Consider the following 10,677-nt stretch of genomic DNA (forward strand, 5'->3'; position numbering starts at 1 on the left):
GATAAAATTCTAGTAATGACTCAAATGGGAAAAAAAGAGATTTAGGAAAAATGAAGGAAACTCATTAGAAATATTAAGCTCCATGTAAAGAAGAAACAAGAAGTGAATAGAGAGGGGGAACAGATCCTATTTAAAGAAATATTAATTAAGAGCTTCACAACTCTAAGAAAATAACTAACCACAGAAGAACAGGAAGCTGATAGATCACCTAAATTTATAAATTCAAAAAGACATACACTAAGATACTTAATTGTTAAACTATCAAAAATAAATGCTACATAAAATATATCAAAGGCTGGTAGAAGAGAAAGCGAATAGAGTAAATCCCTCACATTTGATAGCCTTTAGTCTGAAATTGTCCCAAGTGTATATTGCCTGGGATCACTAAAACTATTAGAAAGTATGCAAGATTTCTGTGCAGAAAAAAAAGAAAAATGAGAATTCCTTGGGAACAGAAGGAGAAAGTTACACACACACACACACACACACACACACACACACACAGGCACACACAAAGGAGACTTAGAAGGAAACCAATACTCCATATTTAAGGTCTACACCAATAATTGGATAATCTCTGAACCATGCTTATGCAAGACAAACTCAATGCAGCCTGTCACTGTCATCCCATTGCTCATCAATTTGCTCGAGCGGGCACCAGTAACGTCTCTCATTGTGAGACTTATTGTTACTGTTTTTGGCATATCCAATATGCCACGGGTAGCTTGCCAGGCTCTGTCTCTCGGGCGAGGTACTCTCAGTAGCTTGCTGAGCTCTCCAAGAGGAATCAAACTCAGGTTGGCTGGGTGAAAGGCGAACGCCCAACCGCTGTGCTATCACTCCAGCAATGCAGTCTAGATAAAGTTTTTTTCTGAACTTTTTAAGAGGCTATTGATTGTGAATGAAACAAATTTTTCAGTTCAAGTCTGTATTGACCATATTAGTTGCTCATTCAAAAATACAGCCCGGGCAGCAACGGGATGAACGTGAGATATCAGGATGGGGGAGGTACCGGCGCTGCTCTCCACCTGAGTGGCCACACATGTGTGGCCCCACCGTTGCTGGATGACCATGATCCCGGAGGCCAGCTAAACTACTTTTGGTACCAGCAGCTTCTTGCAGAAATTTCTCTAGACTGTGAACTAAGCCACGGCCCCATGCCGCCCCGGGAGGGGAAAGGTTTTTCGGTTTTCTTTGTTGTTGTTGTTTGTTTGTTTTTAAAATTTTTTATTTTTTAATTAGTGAGTTACCATGAGGGTACAGTAACAGCTTTACACATTTTCATACTTGTGTTTCCCTGATACAATGTTCAAGCACCCCTCCCTCTACCAGTGTCTATTCTCCACCACCAGTGAACCTAGTATTCCTTCCACCTCCCAATCTCACCCCCCTCCCCCTCCTTCCCCCCCACTGCCTCTGTGGCAGGGCATTCTCTTTTGATCTCTCTCTCTCCTGTTGGGTGTTGTGGTCTGTAATAGAGGTATTGAGTGGCAGTCGTGTTCAATCTATAGTCTAATTTCAGCACGCATCTGGGAGGGGAAAGGTTTTTCTCTCTCCGCTTTTCCTTTCCAGGGGAGGAAAGGCATAGCGACCGCCATCTTATAAGGACCACTAAAGAGAGGTACAAGATTGCAATGATTCAATTTCTGGCAGAAATTTTCCTGGACTTAGTTACTAAAATACTAAAATACAGAAATCCAAAACTGCACACCGCATATCTCTTCATTCTCAGCAATGGAAAACAAATTATCAAATGCTTCCTTTTCAGCAGGTCTGATTTGGTGTGTGTGGGGGGGAACTCCAAACAATAATAGTGAGTTTTTTTGTGAAAATATTGAATGTAATCAAAGTAAAGAGAAAGTAAAGTGAAAATTATCAGATACACAGGCGGGGGGTGGGGGTGGGAGGGGAGGTATACTGGGGTTCTTGGTGGTGGAATATGTGCACTGGTGAAGGGTGTTAATACAATGGATGAATGGGTGTTCGTCCATTGTATTAACTGAGACTTAAGCCTGAATACTCTGTAACTTTCCACATGGTGATTCAATAAAAAATAAAAAAATAAAATAAAATAAAATAAACAAAAGGGGCTGGAGCAATAGGACAACAGGTAGAGCGTTTGCCTTGCACGCAGACGACCCAGGTTCGATTCCCAGCATTCTCATATGGTCTCCTGAGCACCACCAGTGGTAATTCCTAAGGGCAGAGCCAGAAGTAACCCCTGTGCAGGACCCCGTCCATCGCCGCCTCTGACCCTGAGCTTCCTGCTTCCTCATCCAAGTGCACCTGATCCCCTCACTGAGCATCCCAGCCCTCAGTGCCTGTGCGCTCTGCGCAGGGCCCCAGACCCGATCTCAACTCAATGTCCAGTGGCCAGAAGGGGCGTGGCCTCTTTGGTAGTGGGCGTGGTCTCCGGGGGCGAGGGCCGCAGTTATTTTCCCTTATTCTAGTATACTTGACAGATGTCACAATCCCCACTAACTAACTTTGTGGAGATCTCCCCAGTTACCTCAAACACAAAAGGCTAAATTAACCACAACCTACTCCAATTGCACCAAAATATCGAAAACTCACAAAAAGAGAGATTAACTCTAGTGAACTTGGAATCAACTTAACTAAGGAGGTGAAGGACCTGTACAGAGAAAATTACAAAACGTTACTTCATGAAATAAAAGAGGACATGAGGAAGTGGAAGCACATTCCCTGTTCATGGATCGGGAGAATTAACATTGTCAAAATGGCAATACTTCCCAAAGCATTATATAGATTCAATGCGATTCCCATAAGGATACCCATCACATTCTTCAAGGAAGTGGACAAAACACTCCTAAAATTCATATGGAACAACAAACCCCCACGAATAGCTAAAGCAATTTTGGGGAAAAGGAAGATGGGAGGCATCACCTTCCCCAACCTCAAGCTCTACTACAAAGCGGTAATAATTAAAACTGCATGGTACTTGAACAAAGGCAGAGCAGTAGACCAATGGGACAGGTTAAAATGCCCTTACACAAAACCTCAAATATATGATCATCAAATCTTTGTTAAGGGAGCAAGAAATGTAAAGTGGAGCAAAGAAATACTCTTTAACAAATGGTGCTGGCAACACTGGACAGCTACATGCAAGAAAAATGAGCTCAGACTTATACCTAACACCATGCACAAAAGTCAGATCAAAAAAGATTAAAGACCTCAACATTAGACCAGAATCCATAAGGTACATTGAAGACAAGGTTGGCAAAACCCTCCACGACATTGAAGCTACAGGTATCTTCAAAGAGGACTGGCCACTGACCAGGCAAGTGGAAACAGAGATAAACAAATGGGACTATCTTAAACTAGGAAGCTTCTGTACCTCAAAAAATACAATGACCAGAATACAAAGACAGTCTACAGAATGGGAAAGGATATCCACCCAATACCCATTGGATAAGGGGGTTGATATCAAGGATTTACAAGACACTGGTTAAATTTCACAAGAAGAAAACATCCAACCTCATCAGAAAATGGGGCAATGAAATGAACAGAAACTTTCTGAAGAAAGAAATCCGAATGGCTAAAAGACACATGAAAAAATGCTCCTCATCACTAATCATCAGGGAGATTCAGATCAAAACAACCATGAGGTACCATCTCACACCACAGAGACTGGCCCACATCCAAAAGAATAAAAGTGACCAGTGTTGGTGTGGAGGTGGGGAGAAATGGACTCTCCTTCACTGCTGGTGGAAATGCCGACTGGCTCAGCCCTTTTGGAAAACAGTATGGACGCTTCTCAAAAAATTAGAAATTGAGCTCCCATTTGACCCAGGAATACCACTTCTGGGAATATATCCCAGAGATGCAAAAAAGTATAGTAAAAGTGACATCTGCACCTATATGTTCATTGCAGCACAGTTCACAATAGCCAGAATCTGGAAAAAACCCGAGTGCCCGAGAACAGATGACTGATTTAAGAAACTTTGATACATCTACACAATGGAATACTATGCAGCTGTTAGAAAAGATGAAGTCATGAAATTTGCATATAGGTGGATCAACATGGAAAATATCATGTTAAGTTAAATGAATCAGAAAGAGAGGGAAAGACATAGAAAGATTGCACTCATTTGTGGAATATAAAGTAACAGAATGGGAGACTAACACCCAAGAATAGTAGAGAAAAGTATCAAGAGGAATACTCCACAGCTTGGAAGCTGACCTCACACGCTAGGTGAAGAAGCAGCTCTGATAGAGAAGGGATAACCAAGCAAAGGGTGCTAGGTGGGCTCACTAGGGATGGGAGATACAGGCTGAAAATAGACTATAGACCGAACAAGCTGCCTACTTAATACCTCTGTAGCAAACCACAACACCCAAAAAGAGAGAGTGAGCAAATGGGAATGCCCTGACACAGAGGCAGGGTGGGGTGAAGGGGATAGGGTAGGGGTGGTGGGAGGGATGCTGGGACCTTTGTTGGTGGAAAATGGGCACTAGTGGAGGGATGGGTGTAGGGAGCCATGTTACAGAGCTTGGCTCTTATCGTCTAGTCAAGCGGAGGCTGCTTGGGATTCCTATGATCTTATCATTTCACCACTTGTCTCACTAGCCAACGGCCATGCCTGATCAACATTTTACTATTGTTCCTGTGGGGGTCCAAGCATGCATACCACCCCCTCCCACCAAGAGGTATAAGTATTGTAACTGCTGTGAATAAAGTCTCTCTCTCTCTCTCTCTCTCTCTCTCTCTCTCTCTCTCTCTCTCTCTCTCTCTCTCTCTCTCTCTCTCTCTCTCCTCCTCCTCCTCCTCCTCCTCCTCCTCCTCCTCCTCCTCCTGCTCCTTCTGGCTCTGCATCTCTTCATTTGGTTCCATCTCCTCCTTAGCCCCATGAAGGGTCCTCCCTGCAGGACAGGATGATGCCCGCATGGGGGACCCCACACCTGGCGCCCAGCGTGGGGCACTAGGGGACCACCGAACACCCGGTCAAGTTCACGTCGGCCAACGAATTCACGGAAAAGTGAGTGTCTCTGAGGGTCGCCTCTCTCTTGGCGCACACCCTGGTATGGGACCGAGCTTGAATACAGTCTCATGTTAAGGACGAGACGGTCACTGGCGGAAAGGCTTGAATTCCCTTGTCTTGTGTGTGTGTGTGTGTGTGAGTGATTGTGCAGTCTTGGACATCCTCGTCCTTGTACTGAGTCTGTGGCTCCACAACTTGGCATCCTTAAGATCCCTTTAAGGTTACGGAGTCCGAGTGGGCTGTCTGTGATTCCACGAGGAACATATGGTCTAGGGTGGTGCTGGTTTAGACACCGGCCGCAAGTCACCTCTCAGGCTGATCCACTATGGCTAAGTTCCTCACCAGCCAGACATGCATCTGGGTGGTTTATTATGAGTGTCCCCATCCCCCCCTGCCCCCTTATTGTGCCTTTTGTGCTTTCATTTCCATCGAGTTAGAGAAACAGCCTGCCAGTGACCCTTTCCTTTCTGTACTTTCATTTCTGTTAAGTTAGCAGAAACAGCCTCCCAGTGAAGACAGTCACTGGTGGAAGGTTGAATCCCTTTGTCCTGTGTTTTCATTTCTGTCGAGTTGGCAGAAACAGCCTACCAGTGAAGATAGTCACTGGTGGAAGGCTTGAATCTCTTTGTCCTGTGTTTTTCATTTCTGTCGAGTTGGCAGAAACAGCCTACCAGTGAAGACAGTCACTGGTGGAAGGCTTGAATCCCTTTGTCCTGTGTTTTTCATTTCTGTCGAGTTGGCAGAAACTACCTCCCAGTGAAGACAGTCACTGGTGGAAGGCTTGAATCCCTTTGTCCCGTGTTTCCATTTCTGTCGAGCTGGCAGAAACAGCCTCCCAGTGAAGACAGTCACTGGTGGAAGGCTTGAATCCCTTTGTCCTGTGTTTTCATTTCTGTCGAGTTGGCAGAAACAGCCTACCAGTGACCCTTTCTTTTCTCTTCTTGCTTTATGGCCTGCTTATCCTCTGTTTCCAAGGCTCCCTCAGTCTGTGGGGATGAGGCCACCCCCATGCATGGAGCTGACTCCTCAAATTCTACTACTATAGACTCTGACCATCCTGCTTTCCTACCTGAGCCCTCCTGAGCGGAGGCGCCTCCAAGACTTTAAAAAGAAAAACGGCAGTTGGCGACTGCTACAGGATCTATGAGCAGTAAATAAAACCATAGTCACTTTTGGGGCGCTTCAACCTGGACTGCCGTCCCCAGCAGCCATTCCTTCAGAAATGTATAAGACAGTACTCGATTTAAAAGACTGCTTTTTCTCAATTCCCTTGCATCCTGATGATCACCCTGGCTTTGCCTTTAGTTTGCTAGCTTCTAATTAGAAAGAGCCCAATGTACATTGGAGCAACCCCATTGTCAGGGGGATAAGACCAAAGATAATGTGGACGTCCGTAGGGCAGGTTCAGGAATTTCATTGTGAATGTGGTGAGTGGGTGTGCACCCTCGTGAAAGAAGGACCGGTCTGAGCGAGTGCAGGAGTGTGCTTTGTACGTGCCTTTAGTGTGTGTGTATTTGTCTCATTATCTTTCTCTTAGTTCTGCTTATTATTATCAGCAGAGAAGGCAGGAAAATGCAAGATCATGTGGTTAAGTGTTTAATAATATCAGGAAATGAAAGTATATCACTAAGGTAGCCTATCTCCAAATCTGATAAGAAGTCACTAGTTCCCTGCCTCAGAACTAGTCTTGACCAAGAAAGAAAAATGCTAGCATCTGACCACCTTAGGTTTCAACAATTTTGAAAAGGTTTTGCCGGCTTATATCAACAAAAGCGCTTTCTTGACCCATTTTTAACAAGCAGGAAACGGGCTGGTCAGGCAGAGAAACGGGGAGCAATGTTCCCAATCGGCCGACAGGGCTTAACTTTGCCCTGGGGACTTGTTCCTTCCTTTCTCAGTCTATCAGTTTTTTCCTTGCCATTTCTTAAGGGTCAGATTGATAGATCAACTGCAGATGTGTGCACATGTACGTGTGGTGTTTTTAGTGAACTTATTGTCTGTCTGTTTGTCTGTCTGTCTGTCTCTCTATGTGGAACACTTGAGTGCTGGAGCCAGAGTGAAAATCAGTGGTAAAAATTAGGCCTGGGGAAAACAGGATCATCTCAAGAGATCAGAGTAATATGCAGTTCAGCAATTTAAAGGATCTATGTGATTTTGGAACCTATTAGACCAGGTTTAAACAAAGATTTCTAATTAGAATGTGGTGCCTACAACGAAATTGAAATTTTTAGTCTAAATTTCTTATTGGAAGAACATTAATAGTTATTAACAGTTGAAATTCTTTTGAATTCCAGTATCTGTACTATCTAGAAAAAGCTACAGAGCTAGAGCCAGAAAACTAAAAGTGAAATAAGAATTCAGAGAGTGCAAGGCTTTATCTTATAAGCCTCAGCCAATTTTAATGAGGAATTTAGCTGTTTTTCAAGCAACAGAGGTACAGAAACCCTCAAAATAAACAAAGTTTACTTGTGTTTCCATAAACATTTGACAGTCCAAATGCTTTTTTTTCTATGCTATTATCAAAGTTTGGTTAAAAATATATATATATATATATAAATACCCAAAGGGCTCTTTCTGTGTTTGAAAGCATATTTGTATTGTGGAATTGATAAAGTTAGAAAGCTTGTGATTTGAACTAACTAAGGTACGAGAACTACTGAACTTAAGCCAAAGAAGATTTTCTCATGTTTCATAAAAGTTGATGGTTTAAAGGTCTTATGCTGTTGTGTAAATGTACATATGCATCTATATTGGATTATTAGAATGTGAGCTGAAATAGTTGTGGTTAAAAACAGGTTCGAAGAGTAATGGTTTAGTTAAAATATGTTTTTCTAGAGTTATAAAATTGGTTGCAAAATTTATTCTACAAGTGTTTTATTTGATCTGAGACTCGGTAACTAAAATTTCTATTGATACTTAGCAAAGAATTATAATAGATTAATCTCATGTGTCAGCCGATAGTCTAAAGCCATAGTATTGGGCCTTGGTTAAAGTTTGAGATGTGGGAACTTTTACTGACTATTGTTAAGTCAGTCTGTCCAGTACATGAAAATGCATGTTATTATTCTGATAACTTTATTCATTGCAAAGCTTTGTCACCAGGTATCATACCTATCTTGGACCATCAGAGACCTTCGTACAGAAGTATGAGATCCTTAATGTTTTATGGTAGTCTATGGGTGTTTTAATCTTTATATTTGTGTTTTCCTAGAACTCTAAAGTTTTTTGAATATCTATAGAACTGACAATGCTTTTAAAATGGTATGGCAGAGTAGTTTTGTCATGTTAAATGAGATGATTGATAACTAGTGTCCAAATTTGGGAAATCATGTTGTACTGAGTTCAGTAAAATAAGAGTTTAAATTTGTGGGACGACTATAAGTAATATAGATGTATGTGTTAAGTCAGAAAGATAATGGATGCAGATATCATCAGTTGGAAAAAGGAAAGGATCCTGCTAAAGTGAAGTTGATTTTGAAATGGGTTGAAGGAAAGTTACAGGACAGAATGAATGTAAAAGAACTTGTAGAAGGTTTGAGGTTGTGTTTGAAGGAAGGAAAGTGATCACTGTTCTAAGAAACTCTTTAAATCACATGCAGAAATTGTTCTAGTATGTTTTTTGGTAGGATCTATGGAAAAGATATTGGATGGATTGTCTGGACTCCTGTTACATTTCTCTTAGATAATTGAATTCTTCAAAAGTTGCTGGAAATCAAGGGTTTTTCAAATGGGATTAAATGAATTAGACATGTTTAACTGTACAATGGACTCCCAGTACAGTGCTCTTATTAATGGGAAGTCAAGGTTTTCAACATGGGATTGAATGGGTTAAATATGATGTTAAATCGTACACTTTCTCTACAGATTTTAGATTCTTTGGCTAGGAACTACAACAAATGGGTGTGTTGCATCTCACTGTGAGTAAAGTGAAATGTTTTTCTCTTCTTTGTACCTTCGGTATGTTTTTGATGCTTCATGGCACTATGTTGGTTTGCATAAATCCAGACAAAAGTCTTTCCTCTCTGTAATAGGGTCTACCCCTCATGCAGACAGGAAAATCAATTATGGGACCCCAAAGCCCTCTTTCAGGGAAAGCATCAAGGGATTGGTCTAAATGACAGGAGCAGGTATTTAACAAGTACTGTTTCAAGTACCCTACAAACCTCAGGGAGACCCTAGAGGCCAGTTGGCTTAAGGAAAGAATGGAAATCATCACTGCTATGGAAAATGAGAAATCCAGAAATCTGTGTGACTGACACAATCTGGGCCTACTCAGCATCAAGAAAAACCCTGGAAACCAGGATCTCTCTCAGCCCTGAAAAAAGGGAGGGGATGGACTCCTTTCTGCCAGGATGCATCTACGGGAAAGGCCACCTCCAGTTAAACCTGAAAGCTTGAGACCATCCAGTTCATCGTGGGACATTTATGGCCAGGCCTGGGTAACTCTGACGTGCCACATAAGATTAATGCCATTATTGGTGTGCCTCCTGTCTTTAGCCCAATCCCCAGGGCTTCTCAGTAAATAATGGGGTACCCCAAAATGGAGAGTTCTCCAATCTTGCTGTGTTTATGCAAAAGAACAAGTCAGACTTGTTAAGCCATCAGGCAAATTTTAAAATGAAGATGGAGAGAAAACCATGTTTCTGTAACTTGCCTTTTAAAGAATCAGATTCAAATTCTACAGAGTGATCTAGTAAATGTATTCTAATCTTGATCTAAAAGGTATCCCTTCTGGGTAATTCAGGTAAAATGTGTTTTGCTGACTGTAAAGTAAGCAGCCTAGTCTTTGGGACTCAATGTTGAACTTGCTATCACTAGTCTGAAAGCCATCTTTCATGGGAAGGAACTCAGAACTGTGCTTTCTGTTTCACTAATGACCCTAGTGGAAATTCTGGGCTTCCTTTCCTAACACTTGTTCAGCATCAAGGAACTCACCAAAGAAAGGATTGGCAACTTGACATGCAAATGATCAAATACTCATTCAAGGTATAAATATCTATTGGTTCTAATTGATAGCTTCAGTGGATGGGTAGCTTTTCCAACCTGAGAAGTGGCTTGGTGCCTCTAGGCCACTAGAAAAATCTGGACATAGGAAGTCATTTTCTATCTACCATGGGTGAAGCAGTTATTCTTTTCCATTGTTTTTTATGACAGAAATGGGTATGGCATTATGTTTTGGTTTCTGTTGTTTTAACTCAATGTTTTCTAAGAAGTCAGAAAGGACCTTCCACATCTCCAGGATCTAATCATTTCAAAGTGCCATCCCTCAGTCTAATTGATCTGATCCTTTCTTTCAGATAACTTCAGGAACCCAACCAGTTCATTGCCTGGGGTCCACTAAAACTAAGGTAGCTTGAGGTTTCACCCCTCGTGCAGGCAGGGTCTGCGCCCCTCTGTCAGCATGAAGCAGCTTCAGAAGATGAATCACCGACCATTTTCCCCTTAAAAATTTAAGGTGGTGAAATCTCTAGGGGGGAATATGATGTCGGAAGGTAGATAGGGAAAGGCCCTTGGCAATGAAACAGATTAACAAAGTCTCTGGGAAGGAGAATCCTGAGACTGACCCACCCTGTGGATACAGAAAACAGACCTGATAAGACCTTCAGCAGACCCTGAGGAGGTTGGACCCCTCCCCACGAAGTTCCTCGAATTCCCTCAACCTTTCCCTGAATCTGAT

The sequence above is a fragment of the Sorex araneus genome, chromosome 1 (genome assembly GCF_027595985.1).
Source record: "Sorex araneus isolate mSorAra2 chromosome 1, mSorAra2.pri, whole genome shotgun sequence".
In the NCBI taxonomy this organism is placed as follows: domain Eukaryota; kingdom Metazoa; phylum Chordata; class Mammalia; order Eulipotyphla; family Soricidae; genus Sorex; species Sorex araneus.